General features: G+C 47.0%; 1 protein-coding gene across 1 annotated transcript in view; it reads right to left on the minus strand.

The window, feature by feature from the left end:
- sema6bb (sema domain, transmembrane domain (TM), and cytoplasmic domain, (semaphorin) 6Bb) overlaps positions 1-20,475 on the minus strand; it is a 708,346-nt gene that overhangs the window by 519,988 nt on the left and 167,883 nt on the right. The window contains exon 2 of the mRNA XM_038777178.1: positions 5,550-5,639. The gene's annotated coding sequence lies outside the window, so the exon portion shown is untranslated. The remainder of the gene's footprint in view (positions 1-5,549; positions 5,640-20,475) is intronic.

Genomic DNA, 20,475 nt, shown 5'->3' on the forward strand with positions numbered 1-20,475 from the left:
GTGTGAATGGATTGAAGAGATACATTTAGTGAACATGTCCTTTACAGATTTCCCTCAATTTTAAAGAAAGTGCTCAGCCCTGCACCTGGCCTCCATGTAGAAACGACATCCCGGAAGATTAGAGATGGTTTTTCCTCACATTTTGAAGTGAATGTATATGGAGACATTGAGCGGGATTCTCCCCTACCTGGCGGGACGGGCACCAAGGAATGGCATGAACCACTCCGCACCTTCAGGGGCTAGGCCGGCTCCGGAGTGTTTGGCGGAAGAGGCTGGCGCCGCACCAACCGGCGCCGAAGGGCCTCTGGAGGCCGGCGCGAGTTTGCGCATGCGCGAGAGCGCCAGCATGTGCTGGCGTCATCCCAGCGCGTGCGCAGGGGGGTTAGTCTCCGCACCGGCCATGGCGGAGGTCCACAGCAGCCGGTGCGGAAGGAAAGAATGCCCCCATGGCACAGGCCCGCCAATGGATCGGTGGCCCCCGATCGCTGGCCAGGCCACATTGGGTGCACCCCCCGGACATATCTCCCCAGACATGTCTACCCCCCCCCCCCCCCCCCCCCCCCCCCGGCCGAGGACCCTGGAGGCTGCCCGCAGAGCCAGGTCCCGCCGGTAAGTACCAGGTCTAATTTACGTCGGCGGGACCGGCCTAAAATGGGTGGCTGCTCGGCCCATCGCGGACCGGAGAATCACGGGGTGGGGGGGGGGGGGGGGGGCGCTGCCAGTGGCCTCCAACCGGCACGGCGCAATTCCCGCCCCCGCCAAAAACCCCGGCGCCGAAGAATCTGAGAGCCGGCGGGGCCGCCCCCCACCGATTCTCCAGCTCGGCAGGGGGTCGGAGAATCCCGCCCATTATTCTTTGACCAGGGTGAGCAGTCATCTTTCCAGTTGTGTCCACTGCCCTCAAAACCCTATCGTGACCATTGCTTGGCACCATAGAAACACTCTTGTTCGTCATGACCATTCATAGAATTTCATAGAATTTACAGTGCAGAAGGAGGCCATTCGGCCCATCGGGTCTCCACCGGCCCTTGGAAAGAGCACCCTAACCCAAGGTCCACACCTCCACCCTATCCCCATAACCCAGTATCCCCACCAATATTAAGGGCAATTTTGGACACTAAGGGCAATTTAGCATGGTCAATCCACCTAACCTGCACATCTTTGGACTGTGGGAGGAAACCGGAGCACCCGGAGGAAACCAACGCACACTCGGGGAGAATGTGCAAACTCCGCGTAGACAGTGACCCAAGCCGGGAATCGAACCTGGGACCTTGGAGCTGTGAAGCAATTGTACTATCCACAATGCTACCGTGCTGCCCAGGAGGATGGAGGTTTGGAGTCATGGCTTGGCTTCGCTCCACCAGCCCTGACCCTTGCAGCCATTCCACCTTCCTCCTTCTTTTCATCCCTGCTTCAAACTGCAGCCAATAACAAATGGTACAGAATGAACTGCAGCTCCACTCCTTGCTGGGATCTCGATGTTATGAGATGCAGGAATCTGGAACATACCTACTCCAATTCACTCTTCACCATAGAGTGGAGGGTACAAGTGAGCATCCTTGATATCCACTTGCTTCGTAATTTTTAGGGCTATTCACATTAGTCAGCCACTGATGCTGATCTTGAACCCCACCCACCCAAAAAGACTCTCCCTCCATCCCAAGGGATGTCACTGACTGATAACTGTGTGGTCGAGATCAATTAGGAAAAATGTTGTACATCACCTATCGAACCTTCTACCCTCCCAGTCACAGAAAAACCCATCCCTTGATCCACCCAATATCACCATTCCTCTCCCCTTGGTCATCATTGGACTTCCCCGCTTTACCCTGGATCCCTTCACCTCCACCTCCAAATGCTTTTTGCACCCCCCAGAGCAGAACCCATTTCTGCCCCAACCCACCCTGATTCTGCCCCCTCCCATTATCCGGGCCATCAGTCTTATCTCCCGCTGTGACACACCTAATGATAAATTCACCTCCCAGACTCTCACTCTGGACTTGCCACTTCATTGCATCCTATTCCCCTCTCTGACTCAAACTGTTCCCTCTTATCACCAGTACCCCGAGTTCACTTCCCAGCAACCCACTGTCAGCATCGCTGACCCTGTGTTCCAAGACACATCTCTCCTTCCCCAGACATTCTCTCACCCCTACCTTCCCTGGGCATTCTCCCCACCCTTCTCCCAGAAGCCTATCTCCCCTGCCCAGCGTTCGTTCCACCTTTAAACCCTACGCTCCCCACCTTCCAGACTTTGTCCTCCTTCCTTGTCCAGCCTTTGTACAATGTTTGCTATTAGCCCTCGAGTGATGTTAGGTGAGGTCCTTAAGAAGGCGAAAGCAACATCCATTGACCTCAAAGTCGTGGTGAAGTGAAGCGTACCAAATGCATGCCACTGAAGGCAGCTGTGAAACTGAACAATCTAAATGCTCGCTGACAGGGAACTTAATTTGGAGGGTGAACTTAATTCTGGTGAGACGCCTTTTAATGAGCACGCATTAGGTGCGAATGCAGGGAAATGACAATCCCGACATTGTTCATCTGGGAGTCTCAATCTGCCTTTAACCTGCTTGAAAGTCGGGAGAACAGGCACGATGCCGAGGTCCCAGGTTCGATCCCGGCTCTGGGTCACTGTCCGTGTGGAGTTTGCACATTCTCCCCGTGTTTGCCTGGATTTCGTCCCCAAAACCCAAAAAGATGTGCAGGGTAGGTGGATTGGCCACACTAAATTGCCCCTTAATTGGAAAAAATTTATTGGGTACTCTAAATTTATAAAAAAGAGAAAAAAACAGAAAGTCAGGAGAACAAATTTTCAACAGTTTATCCCACTGTTGGGATACTGTTTTTTGCCTCCTGTTCGCACCCGCTATGATTCCCACATTATGTCACAAAGGAATTGTGCTCAAATGACACAAAAACACGTTTGAGAAAATCTTCAGATACCATTGTCAATCTCCAGAAGGAAGAAAAACCAATAATGCTTTTCTTCAAAATGAAGACGATGGGCGCGATGCAACCAAATCGGAACAGAGTCCTGGGACCAGCACATTTATCAGCTCACAGCGCTGTGAAATACCACACTATCTATTGGGACTCTGGCTCGATTTAGGGCCTCAGGAGGAATCCAACAAGGCCGCATTTAGTCCCGTTTTCTGGACTGAGGAACTCCTCTCGTCGAGAGATCTCTCGGCTCTCTGACACAACCCTGAACCCCACCCAAATCCCCAACTCGCCCATAAGGGGTCCTCGGGGGCCCCCACACCCCATCCACGCAGGGCACCCCCAGGCCCAATCCCCGGCATGGGAAAAATGCCAACTTGGAACCCTGGCAGTGCCCCAGCCAGCATCACCTTGGCACCCTGGCAGTGCCACCTGGGTGCCAGTCAGGAACTGCCAAAGTGCCCAGGTGACATCAGCAGTGCCAGGGTGCCACCCTGTCCGAGGGCAAGCACATGGGGGCCTCTGATTCCCTGGCAGACCCCCTCAAGTGCCGTTCTGCCTGGTACCAATTTGTGGAGACCAGCACTGGACAGCACACACCTGAGGTCTCCAAGATCAAGGGGTTAGATCCCAACGCCTTGGGTACCTCAGGGAACTGCACATCAGAGTGAGACTACCTGTCTCTGGACGCCTTGTGGGATCGCGTTAGATTTTGCGAGGCATGACGATCCGGGTCGATCCTGGAAGAATGAACTCATGGCATCTACAGGCCGTACCGCGCTGCCTTTTGGACGCAATGCTCCCAGTGGATTGTTCTCAATGTTGCATATTTTCTAAATGTGCACTTGTGGTGGGAAGTGCATATCAGAAAACCAGGAACAGGTTATGCATCAAAATAGATTCATAAAATTAGATTCATATACATTAAAATTTGATGCTGCCCTTTCTTTGTGTTTCAGGACTAATGAAACAGGGTGATCATCTGCATGCATTAAAGGCAGAAAAGAAATGAGCTCAGTTAAACAGCAACAATAAAAACTTATATTTATCCATCTAGTAAAATGTATCTGGGGCAGACTATGAAACAGCATGAACAAATAGTAGGATTGATGAGCAAATGCCTGGTCAAAGCTGTAGGTTTTAAGGGTGGTCTTAAAAGAAATAAAGAAAGGTGAAGCTCAAGGTGTGGTCAGCTAATGCCGCCGTAAGTAAAATGAAGACTGCGACGCCGATATCTTGGTGGGCTGTCCAGAAATAACGGGGAGGAGGGAGGCCATGGAGGGATGTGAAAATTAGGATGAGAATTTCAAAAACAAGGCTCTGAGAAAGATCAGCGAGCTCAGGAGTGATGGGACTTGTGCGAGATGGATTACAGACACCAGAGTTTGGAATGAGCTCAAGTTTATGAGGGGGGGGGGGGAGGGAAGAGAGTGTGTGGTTTGTGGGGGTTGGAAGATGGGGACCTGGCTAAGTGATCACTGGAATGATCATATTGAAAGGCCACAATGGCATGGACAGGAGGGTTCATCAGCAGATCCAATGAGGTAGGAACAAAGATGGACGATGTTACAGGGATTGAAAGCTAACAGTGTTGATGATGGCTGCGTGATTGGAATCCCTCCGAGGGGGTCAAATATGACACCAGGGTTTTGAATGGCCTGGCTCAGCCTTAGATAGCGGCCCAGAAGAGGGACAGGGTCAATGGCTAGGAAATTGAGTTTGTGCCAGGGACCGAAGGCAATGGCCTTGGCCTGTCCAATATTAAGTTAGAAAACATTTCTATTCATCCAATACCCAAGACTGGATATCAACAAGGAGCATGACAAATTAAAGATCATGGAGGGGTCGAGAACATCACTTCAAAGTAGATCAGGCAAGTAGGAGGGAGGAAATGAATTATAGAGTAATCTTAAAATAGATATTAAAAAGAAATTCTTCACTTAAGAAGTAATAAATGTTTGAAATAATTGGCCAGCAGTGTTATAGAGGAAAAAAAAGAGGGGTATTTAATATATTGGGATGTTGGTCGCTAGGTAAGATCTGCTTCAATAAGTGAATAACCTTTTCTTGTTCTCAGCATTTTGTCTGCTCTTTCCCTGCACCATGTATGAAACCTACCAGAAGAATTAGACAAGGGGATTTGAATTTTATTGATCTTTCTTCAAACACAAAATTCAGCGATAATACAAGAAGATAAAGTGTCACATTGGATTTCCATGAAGTGACATACAGAACAGTTAGAGGTAATAATAGCTGGAATTTAAAAATGTCAGCTCCTAATCACTTGTACCTGATTTACCTAAGCTCCCTTCTCTTTACATTGCTGGTGCTGCACAATGCTGTGAAGCTTGGTCATCCATCTAGGTTGCTCAGACAATAATTACACTAATTTGAAGTGTGAGCCCATTTACAGCAAAGGCTTGCACTTCGATGGGAATTGAGCACAGCTTCATTTTTAAGTTCAAAAATCATGATGCAAAATCAAGCGAAGAAATAACAGCACAAAATTTGTATGACATCCCTGATTCACCAGACAAGTGATGATGTTTACTGCTGGTAAAACCTGAGTAGTTAGTCTCCCTGTGGATAAAACTGTGACGGTGTCTTACCTAATCCCGAGAAATGAGAAAAAGGTTGACGAAGCTCATTACACTGGAGCAACCTGAAGAGTGGAGGGTCAGACACAGTTGGACATCAACCTATGACAAAGAAACAAAAAGGTGTCCTGTGAGTTAATCACTATTCCATTTAAGCTTATACGCTGCCACCATGTTTGACAAGAGCTGCAAATATAATCATAAGATCAGTTTGTAGCATACAAGTTAATTAACAACAGTCAAAAATGCCTTGCTCAGCAGAAAGTTCAGTGGTCAAACGCATTGTACGGTGTGTAGAGTTACCAATGCTGATCTAATATATTTCTGAAGGTTTCACCACATGATCTTCAATTGCCTTTCTGCCCTCTCCCCTCCACCCATCCCCCATGCACCCAAGATCCGACCCTTGGTTATCCAACACACGCATCCACATGGTGCCAATTGAAAAGTGGCAAGACTCTACTTCATTCAATTGAATTTGGGCAGAACTGGCTGGGCTGGCATTCATTGTCCTTGAACTGAGCTGCTTGCTAGGCCATTTCAAAGGGCATTGCTGTGGACCTGGTCATCATTAAACTTTTAATTCCAGATGTTTTATCGAATTTAAATTCCACGGTCTGCCGTGGTGGGATTCGATCCCAGATCCCCAGCGTATTACCCTGGGTCACTGGATTACTTGTCCAGCGACAATACCACGTCGCCACCGCTTCCCCTTCATGTGCCTACAGTTGGGATTTTTTTCTTCAGCTTCTTTTCCAATAATCAAAATGGCAGCCTGATCTTGAACTGTTAAAATAGCACAAGTGGGCACCTAAACCTCAGTAACAAGAGAAAGTAATGATTGAGCAAAGTATTGATGTCCTGAGTAAAAATGTGTTACAGTAACAGATGGTGCAATGAGTTTTGATCTCAAAGTGAGATCCCAAGGAGGAACACGCAAGAAAATCATAGAATCCCTACACTGCAGAAGGAGGCCTGTGGTTCACCGAGTTTGCACCTACCCTTTGAAAGACCACCCTAACCTCAGCCCACTCCCCCACCCTATCCCATAACACCACCTAACCTTTGGACACTGTCCACCTAATCTGTACATTTTTGGACTGTAGGAGGAAACTGGAGCACCCACAAAAAACCAACACAGATACGGGGAGAATGTGCAGACTCAACAGAGACAGTCACCCAAGGCCGGAATCGATCCAGGTTCCCTGGCGCTCTGAGGCAGAAGTGCCTCTGTGAGGTCCGAGGCAGCAATAGCATCATTGATAAAATGAAGAGAACTTCCTGCCAGTAGCCCCCCTTTTTTCACTGAAATTGTGTATTGGTAATGACGAAATGCGGTTAAAAAAGAGATAGCATTCAGTTTATGAAACCAACTCAGCATGAGTTAAGTCCTGTGGCAGAGAAAGGGAGAACACAGCAAAAAAAACCCATTTAAACCTGAGATAAAGGCAATGAAGTGACAGAACTCTATCAATTCTACAGGGAGCCTGGTAGTCAGTACTTATTTTGTCTGATGTTTCACTGCTGGTAGGAGCTCATTCACTGACTGAGAATTGGAGTTGTTGGACTGGCACCAGCTGACAGAGTGAACTGATGAGACTACTCCTTGGGAATCGCAGCTGCAGTATAGACATCAGTCATGCTGCACAGGCAAACTGCGTTGTTGCCTGGTGTGATAGAGAGGACATCTGCCATATACCTCCGAGCTCTTAAAATGCCCTGACCTCACAATTCCCTTTATTTCAATTTGAAGTATTTTCTCAGACTGCCTCGTGTTTGTCTTTGGAACTGTCGATCAGCCATCCCTGGGGCTGACAAGGATGCTGGGAACTAGTTTGGCAGTAGCCTGTGGGCTCGGCCACACCCACAAGGAGCTCTCAGGATAAACAAATACGCAAACTGTTCATTAAGAAGTATCTCTCCAAGAGTGTCGGACATGGCTGATTGGCAGCATTCTCGCTCTGAATCAGAACGTTTGTGGATTCAAGTCCCTCGCTAGAGAATTGAGTATAAAATCAAGGCTGACATTCTACTGTCACGCCAGCATTGCACTTTCAAATAAGCTATAAAACTGAGGTCCCATCTGTACCTTCGGGTGGGTGTAAACGATTCCCTGGCACTATTTTGAAAAAGGGCAAGAGAGTTATCTCCAGGTTCCTGGCTAATATTTAATCCTCAATTGACATCGCAAAAAAAGAAATGATCTGGTTATTATCATATGGCTGTTTGTGGGACCTCGCTGCGCACCAATTGTGTACCGTGTTTCCTCCAACAATGGCCACAATTCAGAAGTCCTTCACAAGCTATCGAGGTGCTTTGAGATACGCTGTGATCATGAAAAATACCGCATAAAAGCAAGTTCTTCTGATGGAAGGAAGCTTGCAACTCCCTCAGTCCTTGAGTGGATGAATGTGTTTTTTCCCAACTGAGACAGCTATCGTGTCTGGAAATTGGATTGTACTGCACTGTTTTATAGGCCTTAGATTCAATTTGATGGGTGGTGTGCGAGTACTCATTGCAGGCAGTAAAGGTTGCACCATATCATGTAGGCTGCACAACTGAAAACCCGTCAGACTCCTTGCCAATGCAAAGATTAGATTGTACTTGTACGGAGCAGGCACGCCTTGTTGTGCTTAGTTTCTTCAGGCACTTGACAGTCAATCAGGGCACTGCAGAAGGCTGTCATGGTAAAGGTAAGGGGAAGCGGGTGTTTTCCTGGGATGGGGTGGGTGCGGTGAGATGAACGGCAGGAGCAAGAAATCCCGCGGAAGTCCCAAAACACGGTTTACGTCGGCAGGATTTCCCGTACCGATCCACGCTGCCTTCAACCCGTGACACAACGGAAATTGTGCTGTTCAACATCAGGATCCCCATTTGATTACATTTAAATAGAATTATTAGGCCTTTATGCCTGATTGTCGACCCCCCACCCCCCCCCCCCCACCCCCCCCCCACCCATTAAGGTCGCCCACAACATGCACCTGGAGAGCAGAACCTGCTTGAGATATACAAGTGAGTACAGCCCCCAGGGGGAGAGGGTCATGGCCGGGCAGTACCCTGGCACTGTCCCCTGGCGATATGTTATCAACATTTTGTAAAACAAGCCTTGCTCTAGCACATACATTCAATTACTTGCCTCTTCCACTCTGTTGTCTGAAATCTGAGTACGTCAATCTTTGTGGATCCCGAGACTGATGAACAGTCTCTTGGGCTCCGATTGGTGTCTGCAGCTCACTTAAAATGAAGTGTGCAGCCCAATTTCTCGTGGTCCTGCCACCAGCTTCATTTGGTTCATGCCCCATCCAATGCCCTGGGAATCATGCTCCAATTCACGTGTGATCCAATTCATAGGCCCTGATCTCAACTGAGCAACAGGGGATGCTCTGCTATTGGTCACAGTGGACTTGGGAAGGTGGAACGTGGGCAGGATTCCTGCTCCTGAACCCTATGAAGGGGCTTCTGCTGGGGTGAGGGAGGGTCAGAAAGATGGGGAACAAGGCAGCTGAATTCAACTTTCCCAGCATATACACACACAGGTGGGTCCCCGGCTGGTTCTTGCTCACTCCCCACCCAGGAACACCAGGTCCAAAGAACAATTATTATCTCCATCCTCACTGGCATCAGTTAAAGTGACACAGGCTGGGGACCAGGCCTGGAACTTTCCTGATCTGCATGACTTATTTCTTCACTGAGCACTGCACTTATTGAGTAGGAAGCTTAGGTCTTAACGGGACTGGAGGCAATAAATAATTAACTCAAGTTTTTCTTGATTTCTGATGGACCGGAATGTAATTACGTTTGGAATGTGCTGGAATATGCAATGATAATAGCAGCTAACAAGACAACAGTGTTTTTGTAACGCATCACTAAACATGACAAGGATCGGAATTTACAGATTAATGCAGTTTTGATGCTTTTCATTCTCTAATAAAGGACGGATAGTCGCTACATCAATCAAAGACATGCTCACCCAGCATAAAGGTGGTGCCCATTAAAAACTGATTCCTTACACTGAACAGGACACACTGGAGTCCATTAGGCTCAGCTCGCATTAGAGAGCTCATAGATTATCCTTTGAAAGAAGCAGAGCAGCCGATCTTTTTTCGGTCCAGCAACTCTGAACCAGTTCCTGAGCTGGCCCAGGATCAAGGGTGCTAGTGATTGGAAAGACATTGCTCTGTGTTGAGCGTGGCTGCTCCTTGCCAGCACCAGCGAGGGAGGGCTGGCGGGGCAGAACATTAAACAGCTTCAAAACAAATCAACAGTTTCAGAAAAATCTAACTGAGTTCATGTAAATCATAGCTTTCGTGTTAGAACTATTTAGGAGGGATGCTATCCTCTGAGCAAAGGGTGTTCCCGCAATGCTCCCTCTCTCCTTGAATTGTTGCAGACAGTTATTTATCCTTCAGTGTTCTTCTCTTGAAAATGACGTCGCTTTTGGATTGTGATTCAGAAGCAACAGTTCCCTCCGGCATCTAGCTGATCCCTCTTCCTGAATCACTCGAGGCAGCAAGTGCTAACTAGTTGTTCACTGGGGTCAGCATCATCACTGTGTTTCATCCCATCCTCGGCCAACATATAGAGGTCTTGTACTTTCCAAAAGGCGATCGTGATTAGGGAACAATTGCATTAAGTTTTTTGATTTTAACACCTCCCTAACCTCAGAACGCAGGGCCCAAATGTGAGATTGTTCTTGCTTGTCTATCTGCACGATTATCTCAGCATAGATCAGGGATTAAACTAGGGCCTTTTTGATCTGCAAACCTCAGTTCCATGACAGACAGGCAACTTGGCCGCACTTTAAATGGATTCATCCCTTTCCCGTGTACATTTGCTCTGCTTCAACCCAATCCTGTTGTTACTTTGACAGTGCAAAAGCATAACAAATTCTTTGACTGCCCACAGAGAGCTTATCTCTCTGCGCCTCATTATTAATAAAGAGTAAAACACTCTCACTGTTCCATGGGTTTTTAACCCACGGTTCAGTACTCCAGCCGAAGACAGTTTGATGTCTGTCTCTTTTGTGAATAAATCTTCCTTCCTGAATGCTGCGCTCATCAAATTGAAATATGTTAGTGCTGGGCACATGAAACAAATACCCTTTGGCAACCCGTGGCAGTATAAGGCACATCCAGATCAGGTCATAAAACTCCCCCTGCACCATTCCAACAACATATTTCAGCACCAACCTCAGAACAGCAGCCTCTAATGCATCACTACAACATTCGTCTCATTTTATACATCAGTCATGCTGCTGCCACGGACTAAGATCAGGCGTCATTTTATGCTTTTACCTCTGACCACAAGGTAACGTGTTGGCACCTTTTCACAGTGAAATCTCAACATGATTTTGGTGATCAGGCCAACAGGCAGTTACCAGCATGGTCCATCCTTCAATCCAACCTGGACTCCAAAATTATTCTGTCACTCATATAACAACCTTTGTAGCACAAGCAATTTGATGACTTTCTGCATGTAACTCTTGAATAATGTAGTTCTTATTAAGGAAAGCCAAGGCCCAGCTGGAGGTGCATCCCGCCTGTAGCCATCTTGGATGGCCACTTTCAGTATACAAAATGGAGGCTCACAGAGACTCTCGGGAAATGTGGACAATACTAAGCAACAAGCAGGCACAGAGCCTGAATGTATATTTGGAAGGCAGTTTGCAGACGGAATCGAAACTCTGGGTCGATTTACATATTGATGGCCCATCTCCGGGGAACAAAGGACTAATACTCAGGTAGCTGATACTGTCGCAGACATCCCGGCGCCTGTACGCCAACTGAAAGACACAAACAAAGCAAGGCCAACGGCCACCCAGGACATGCCCAGCCATCAGGGCACCCGCCCCTTTATTGGTTTAGATCGATGACAATGATCAAGAAGCTGCCCAATTAATTGGGACCAAGTTTAAATCGCGCCTAAAAGCGCGCGAAGCCCCTCCAAGTATAAGAAGGAACCCCTGACAAAGATTCAGCCTCTTGGATTCGGCCCTCAAGCGGAGAGACCCATCCATCAGCAGCAAGTACGTTCAAGATCAACACTCGCTACCAGATGGACAACCTTAGCTGTTCTCCTGTTACCTCTTCAAACCCAACAGCCTCAGATCTGAACAACGGCCATTGTTCCTCTGACTAAGTGGGCACCCAAAATTAAGTATAGGCGTTAGCGATAGAGATAGTTTAGTTTGTAGTATTATTGTGCATGAGTAGATCTTACTGTGTGTAAATAAATAGTATTGACTTTTTGAACTAACTAACTGGTTTATTGGCTCTTTGATCGGTATTCGGGTTGAACCTTGTGGCGGTATCGAGAGATACCTGGAGACTCTGAAAGTATACACATAATTAGGGTTAAGAAAGGCGACCATATTGACTGCTATATTTATAGCAAGTAAACAGAGCAACATTACTGGCGACATCTGACGGGACTCGACCTAGAAGTGGCCTAGTCACTCCGAGAGAACCCAAATTTGAATTAGAATCCAATTGGAAAAAGAAAAAAGCACAAGCGTAAGACCAATATCAATCAAACCACCAAGATTCGGAAGTGTGTTATTTGCACGCGTACTAACAAGGGATATAAGGTAACCTCGAAAGATTTTGTTGCGTAAAGCTGTCAGGAGTTTTGTAGACCGGAAAATAGTGTGAGCCGTACCCGTGTTTACATCACCACTTTATTCCCCCCATTCCAAATTCAGTAGAAACCCAGAGATAACAGAAGAATTGGAACGCCTTAGGAACCCCCAGGAATTCGAGGTCGCAGCGACCAGTAGAGTAGGGCAGTGTCCCGTATGGGAAGAGGAAATTAGAAAATATCTCAAAGGGAAAGGATGGCCCCTTCGGAGCGCATTTTGTGCAAACGACGAAAGAGGTCTCGGAAGTATAGGGCATACTTGGTGGGAGAACCTGACCGAGATTCATAAGAAAAGTTTAGGAAAAGCTCGTAAGCCGATGGCAATCTTGCCCTGCTTGGCACAATTGCGAGGCACAGAGGAGGTTGTGAGGACGCTCCGCAGAGAGATTGAGGAGAGAGATAAGAATAGTGAGGGAGACGCTAGTGAGTACGAGAAAGTTAACAGGGAACTTAGAGATCAGTTAGCGGCAAAGGACAAGGAGATGGCTGATGTCAAACGGGCACACCAATCTTGTCTCGCCCACTTCAGCAGCTTTCAGTCACAATACGATAAGGCCTACCAAGATATGCAGCGCGCGGTGTTGATACGAGAAGAGACAGAACACCAGGTCGAGCAATTAAAGAAACAATGTAATGATTTAAAAGCAGCCCGACGAGCACTCCACAGTTCCACGACAGGACAAAGGCAGAGCTCGGGAGACCACGCCAAATGCCGAAAGCAAATTGCAGACCTGCAATCCCTGCTTTCTGTGCAAAATGATTTCCAGAATACATTTGGACCCCACTTAGATCAGGAAAATGGCCCCAACTGACAGGTGTTAAATGAGACTGCCCATAGATATGTACATGGCACATGTACTCAGGACAAACCTCAGAAAAGAAAACCCTCGACTGCACAGGTAGAGCACAATCCTATGAACCCTGTTACCACACGGAGCAGGGCCACAACAGATGGGGACCCCGGTTTTCTGTACACCACCACATTAACCGTCACTCAATTAATGGACGCGTGTGATAAGATAACACCGTTCCAACCCACATCGGACCCACACCATTATTTCGCAAGAGTAAAACAACAGGTGACCATGTACGGCCTGGATGAAAGAGAGCACGTGTAGCTCACAGTTTTGAGCCTCGACCCCTCAGTCGTGGCAGCCCTTCCCGACACACAAAATGTAGGAGGAGGCACCCTCCAAGAAATGCATGCAGCGATCCTAGATGTGATCGGCTACAATAAGGGAGACCCCGTAGAAGGCCTCAATAAATGTAGGCAGAAAAAGACCGAGTACTCAACAGCGTTTGCTGGGTGCCTTTGGATTCATTTCACAGCGGTATTCAGAGAGCCCGCACCCATTTGATCCCAGACAATATGGCCAAATGGACTTGAATTCTAGTCTCTCACGCGACCGAAGCAGGACAGAGAGCTTGCGCCAATTATGACCCCTCAGGCGAGACCCACAATGAGAAATGGGTACAAAAGAGATTATCCCGAGCTTGGGAACAGTCCATTCAGGGAAAATCAGATTACAGTAAAGCAGAGGAAGAGCAGGCAGATGCTAACACGCATCCAGTTAGGACACATCAGAACCCCGCTTGGGTAAACGAGGGAAGAAATAGCCCACAGCAGCCTTAGTCCCACGAGTGTTACAATTGTGGACAGTTAGGACGTTACGCCCAAGAGGGCAATGCCCCCCAGAAACAGCAGCGAAACCAGCAGGCAAATAGCCTGAATAAGAATAGGACCAAGCCAATTCATAGTGTTAGCGCCCGTTCTGAGAACGCAGACATGAACGGCACCGATTGACGGTGTTCAGATTCCCCAACTTGCGTCTGCGACTCCCTTTGGGACAAGTCCGGGAGACCGGTCGTAGCAGGCACAGTCCGGGGTCACCCCGCAGAATTTCTTTGGGACACAGGAGGGTCCCGCACCACGCTCAATTCCTCCACAATGTTTCAACGAGACACATGACCCACCACAGACACCATTACCCCCAGCAGTTTCACAGGGCACTTGCAGCAGGGACACATCACCACCCTGTAGCAATTCAGATAGGGAATATTAAAACTAAACATCCCATAGTTCCAGTAGATTTACCCCAGACAGCCAAACACATTTTAGGGATAGACTTTATGAGCTCCCACAATCTATCGTTCGACCCCGTAAACAGATCACTGGTCCCCGCCCTGCCTGAGGACCCTCATCTGGTCAGCTACGCTTGGGTAGTGAGACACTTACGGCACTGGTCACTGTCCTACCCGGGGATTCCACCCATGCTTGCCCCATCGCGGCCCATACGCATCCCATTCGGAACTTTTGGTTCAAAACTCATTTGTTTGTTTCCGGCGATCCTTAGGTTTGCTCTCCCATATGCTATTTACATCCTTAAACACTTGGATGGAACACTTCAGTGCTGGGTGGAGAGATAGTCCGCCCACTCACCGCATCGATCACACAGGCTGCGAGACTGCTCGCGCTGTGACAGCATTTTCTTTTCGCATGTCTGGTCCCAAAATATTTGGTTTTAAAAAAATGAGGGAGTCACATATGGTGACAATTCTAATGGGCAATTGATAATAAAGGACAGACAGACATACGAGATCTTAAACAAGATAATAACAGATATTATGCTTGTGTCCACAGGAAATCCAGAACCGAAGGCAAAGGAAGACCAAGAAGGAAAAAGAGAACATGAAGACAGACATCATGATCTACATCTGGATCTTCATGGGATCACTACAGTTGCGTGTGGACCCCCCTGACCCCTACCCCACAGGCTGTGAATGTTTCCCATCCCTGCCATACACCACACCCAGAGACAGCCACTGATTTATCACATGTATTCCCTGTCCTACATCGTGGAAGCACTGTTAGTCACATCAACAATCTATAGTGTCATCCAGACACTGAGATTTTGGTGATGGCGAAGGAAAGCCTCCCGCACTAATTTCTTTCTTCTAATAAAGATGTGAAATTCTGTACTTGACTGCCAAGATACAGAGACATGTAAGGCTGCTATTATATAGTTTGTACTGTTGTAAATTCTTTTAATTGACTAAGGATAGTTAAGAGAAGGATAGTTAGAGGTTCCCGTATTTTAATTGTAATGCATGCCTAAATGTCATAGCGCCCCTTAGAATTTTATAATAATGTGATGTATATAAAACAATTTAGATAAAAGTTCCAATCCATAGGACAGAGTAGAGTAGAACCTGTCCTTGATTGTGGGTGCTTGACTTCGGCAGATAACAAAGAAGATTCAGTAGTATGAACCTTCACGCTTCGCGTTGAGGATCACAAGGAGGGAGTGTAGCCATCTGCGATGGCTACTTTCGGTATACAAAATGGACGCTCACAGTGACTCTAGGGAAATGTGGACAATACTAAGCAACAAGCAGGCACAGAGCCTGAATGTATATTTGGAAGGTAGTTTGCAGACGGAATCGAAACTCTGGGTCGATTTACATATTGATGGCCCATCTCCAGGGAACAGGTAGCCGATACTGTCGCAGACATCCCAGCGCCAGTACGCCAACTGAAAGACACAAATAAAGCAAGGCCAACGGCCACCCAGGACATGCCCAGCCATCAGGGCACCCGCCCCTTTATTGGTTTAGATCGATGACAATGATCAAGAAGCTGCTCAATTAATTGGGACCAAGTTTAAGGCCCGCCTAAAAGCGCACAAAGCCCCTCCAAGTATAAGAAGGAACCCCCGACAAAGATTCAGCCTCTTGGATTCGGCTCTCAAGTGGAGAGACCCTTCCGCCAGCACCACCAGAAGCAAGTATGTTCAAGGTCAACGCTCGCTACCAGACAGATGACCTGAGCTGTAGTCCTGTTACCTCTTCGAACCCAAGAGCCTCAGATCTGAATAACGGCCATTGTTCCTCTGACTAAGTGGGCACCCAAAGTTAAGTATAGGCGTTAGCGATAGAGATAGTTTAGTTTGTAGTATTATTAGACCATAAGACCATAAGACATAGGAGTGGAAGTAAGGCCATTCGGCCCATCGAGTCCACTCCGCCATTCAATCATGGCTGATGGGCATTTCAACTCCACCTACCAGCATTCTCCCCGTAGCCCTTAATTCCTCGCGACATCAAGAATTTATCTATCTCTGTCTTGAAGCCATTTAGCGTCCCGGCCTCCACTGCACTCCGCGGCAATGAATTCCACAGGCCCACCACTCTCTGGCTGAAGAAATGTCTCCGCATTTCTGTTCTGAATTTACCCCCTTTAATTCTAAGGCTGTGACCACGGGTCCTCGTCTCCTCGCCTAACGGAAACAGTTTCTTTGCGTCCACCCTTTCTAAGCCATGTATTATCTTGTAAGTTTCTATTAGATCTCCCCTTAACCTTCTAAACTCCAATGAATACAATCCCAGGATCCTCAGCCGTTCATCATATGTTAGACCCGCCATTCCAGGGATCATCCGTGTGAATCTCCGCTGGACACTCTCCAGTGCCAGTATGTCCTTCCTGAGATGTGGGGCCCAAAACTGGACACAGTACTCCAAATGGGGCCTAACCAGAGCCTTATAAAGGCTCAGTAGCACATCGCTGCTTTTATATTCCAACCTTCTTGAGATAAATGACAACATTGCATTCGCTTTCTTAATCACAGATTCAACCTGCATGTTTACCTTTAGGGAATCCTCGACTAGCACTCCCAGATCCCTTTGTACTTTGGCATTATGAATTTTCTCACCGTTTAGAAAGTAGTCTATGCTTGGATTCTTTTTTCCAAAGTGCAAGACCTCACATTTTCTCACGTTGAATTGCATCAGCCATTTCCTGCACCACTCTCCCAAACTGTCTAGATCCTTCTGCAGCCTCCCCACTTCCTCAGCACTACCTGCCTGACCACCTAACTTCGTATCATCGGCAAACTTCGCCAGAATGCCCCCAGTCCCTTCATCCAGATCATTAATATATATGGTGAACAGCTGTGGCCCCAACACTGAACCCTGTGGGACACCGCTGGTCACCGGCTGCCATTCCGAAAAAGAACCTTTTATCCCAACTCTCTGCCTTCTGTCAGACAGCCAACCCTCAACCCATGCCAGTAGCTCACCTCGAACACCATGGGCCCTCACCTTACTCAGCAGCCTCCTGTGTGGCACCTTATCAAAGGCCTTTTGGAAATCCAGATAGACCACATCCACTGGGTTTCCCTGGTCTAACCTACTTGTCACCTCCTCAAAGAATTCTAACAGGTTCGTCAGGCACGACCTCCCCTTACTAAATCCATGTTGACTTGTTCTAATCCGACCCTGCTCTTCCAAGAATTTAGAAATCTCATCCTTAACGATCGATTCTAGAATTTTACCAACAACCGAGGTTAGGCTAATTGGCCTATAATTTTCCATCTTTTGTCTTGATCCTTTCTTGAACAAGGGGGTTACAACAGCGATCTTCCAATCGTCCGGGACTTTCCCTGACTCCAGTGATTTTTGAAAGATCTCAACCAACGCTTCCGCTATTTCTTCAGCCACCTCTCTCAGAACTCTAGGGTGTAGCCCATCGGGGCCGGGAGATTTGTCAATTTTAAGACCTTTTAGCTTTTTTAGCACCATCTCTTTTGTAATGGCAACCATACTCAACTCAGCCCCCTGACCCTCTATAATTTTTGGGATATTACTCATGTCTTCCACTGTGAAGGCAGACGCAAAGTACTTATTAAGTTCTCCAGCCATTTCCTCGTCTTCCATCACTAGCCTTCCGGAATCAGTTTGAATTGGCCCAATGTCTACTTTGGCCTGTCGTTTGTTTCTTATGTATTGAAAGAAACTTTTACTATCATTTCTTATATTACTGGCTAGCCTGCCTTCATATTTGATCCTCTCCTTCCTTATTTGTCTCTTTGTTAACCTCTGTTTGTTTTTGTAGCCTTCCCAATCTTCTGATTTCCCAGTGCTTTTGGCCACTTTATAGGATCTCTCTTTTTCTTTGATACATTTCCTGACCTCCTTTGTCAGCCATGGCTGTCTAATCCCTCCCCGGATAATCTTTCTTTTCTTGGGGATGAACCTCTGTACAGTGTCCTCAATTATGCATACAAACTCCTGCCATTTTTGCTCTGCTGTCTTCCCCACTAGGGTCTGCTTCCAGTCGATTTTCGCCAGTTCCTCTCTCATGCCCTTGTAATTACCTTTATTTAACTGTAACACCATTACATCCGATTTTGCCTTCTCTCTTTCAAACTGCAGACTGAACTCAACCATATTATGATCGCTGCTTCCTAAGTGTTCCCTTACTTTAAGATCTTTTATAAAGTCTGGTTCATTACATAGCACTAGGTCCAGAATAGCCTGCTCCCTTGTGGGCTCCATGACAAACTGTTCCAAAAAGCCATCTTGTAAGCATTCCATGAATTCCTTTTCTTTGGATCCACTGGCTACGTTATTTACCCAATCCACCTGCATATTGAAGTCCCCCATGATCACCGTGACCTTGCCTTTCTGACATGCCTTTTCTATTTCCCGGTACATGTTGCGCCCCTGGTCCTGACCACTGTTAGGAGGTCTGTACATAACTCCCATTATGGTTTTTTTTGCCTTTGTGGTTCCTCAATTCTACCCACACAGACTCCACATCATCCGACCCTATGTCGTTTAGTGCCATAGATTTAATTTTGTTCTTAACTAACAAGGCAACCCCACCCCCTCGGCCCACCTCCCTGTCTTTTCGATAGGTTGTATATCCTTGGATGTTTAACTGCCAGTCCTGAACCCCCTGCAGCCATGTCTCTGTGATGCCTACCACATCATAATCATTCACGATGATCTGTGCCATTAGTTCGTCTACTTTGTTACAAATGCTACGAGCATTCAGGTAAAGTACCTTAATGCTAACTTTCTTATCATTACAGATATTGGAAGTCCTAAGATGTCCAAAGTTATCCTTCCTTTTTGTTGAATTCCTAGTCTGCCTCAAGCTTAAATCCACCTGCCTACATGTTATCCTCCTGCGTATCTTGCCATTTAACTCCATGCTCCCTGTCGCTTTCACTTTCCCTTCCCCCCAACTCAGAAGTTTAAAGTCCTACTGATTATTGTGCATGAGTAGATCTTACTGTGTGTAAATAAATAGTATTGACTTTGAACTAACTAACTGGTGTATTGGCTCTTTAATTGGTATTCGGGTTGAACCTTGTGGCGGTATCGAGAGATACCTGCCGACTCTGAAAGTATACACATAATTAAGATTAAGAAAGGCGACCATATTGACTGCTATATTTATAGCAAGTAAACAGAGCAACACGCCTCTTATTTGTGTTTGGAAATGCAATTTCTGCCAGCGTTTCAATGGATTGGGAGAATCTGCACAGGATCATAAAGAGGAAAGAAATTAGGTTCTTAAAAGTAAAGGCTCATTGCGATGCACACACTGAGCAGCATGAAACGCAGCCTTACGTAGAACAACCAAATACAGTAGTCGGAAGTAAATCTCTCAATCGGACTGAAGTTAAAGACTTTTGCTGGCTACGCTGCAGGAATGTGAATTAATACCAGTTTTTTGGTGCACTCAATATCAACTTGACTGAATGACACTAAATTTAAAATAATACAGAGCAAGCCACTGACCATGGCCAGAACAAAGTTCGGGTACATGCCTGACATGGCAGCACATGAAATCACAAGAGAAGACTTTGGGTGAAGTCCTGATCACACCGCACACTTGAGCGATATTTCCGTTGGCAGGCATGCGTGAGAGTGGGAAGCGCGCCTGCTGACATTCAAGAAGCCAATTTAAATTAATCAAACACCAATTGACCGTAGTTTTACATTACCCATCTGCCTTTGCAGTTGGTGGGTGGGCTGATTGGCCAGGCAGCCTTTACGTTTAAGCTGCAACCTCAATCCAGGGTTAGGATGAAAGGTCAGGGCTCAAATAAAATTAACAACTGTGTCTGGGGACTGAGGTTTGTGTGTGATTGCTCAGCCAAGACACTTGTGGCATAGGTTTTCTGTCGATATTTATTATTCATGGGTCAGCAACTCCTTGCTGTCCCACTGAGGGGGCACATTAGAAACACCAGGCTGCTGCAACCCCCCTTGTCCCATCGCCAATTCTCTTGCCACCTTCCGTGGCAGCGCTGAGACTTTCCCACCAAGTGTTTCAATCTGGCTGGCTGTTAACTGGCTAGCTAACTTGAAATTGCACTCCGGGGCCGAATAAGGCCAGGAGCACATTTCATGCCTACTTCCCAGGAAAAACTTTCAAGTTCTTTTGGTGATGGTGCTTCAATACCACACCGAGCAGCCCATTTACAAAATTAGGTCTTTATTTGAAATACAT

This window comes from Scyliorhinus canicula, chromosome 18 (assembly GCF_902713615.1).
Source record: "Scyliorhinus canicula chromosome 18, sScyCan1.1, whole genome shotgun sequence".
NCBI classification, from domain to species: Eukaryota; Metazoa; Chordata; class Chondrichthyes; order Carcharhiniformes; family Scyliorhinidae; genus Scyliorhinus; species Scyliorhinus canicula.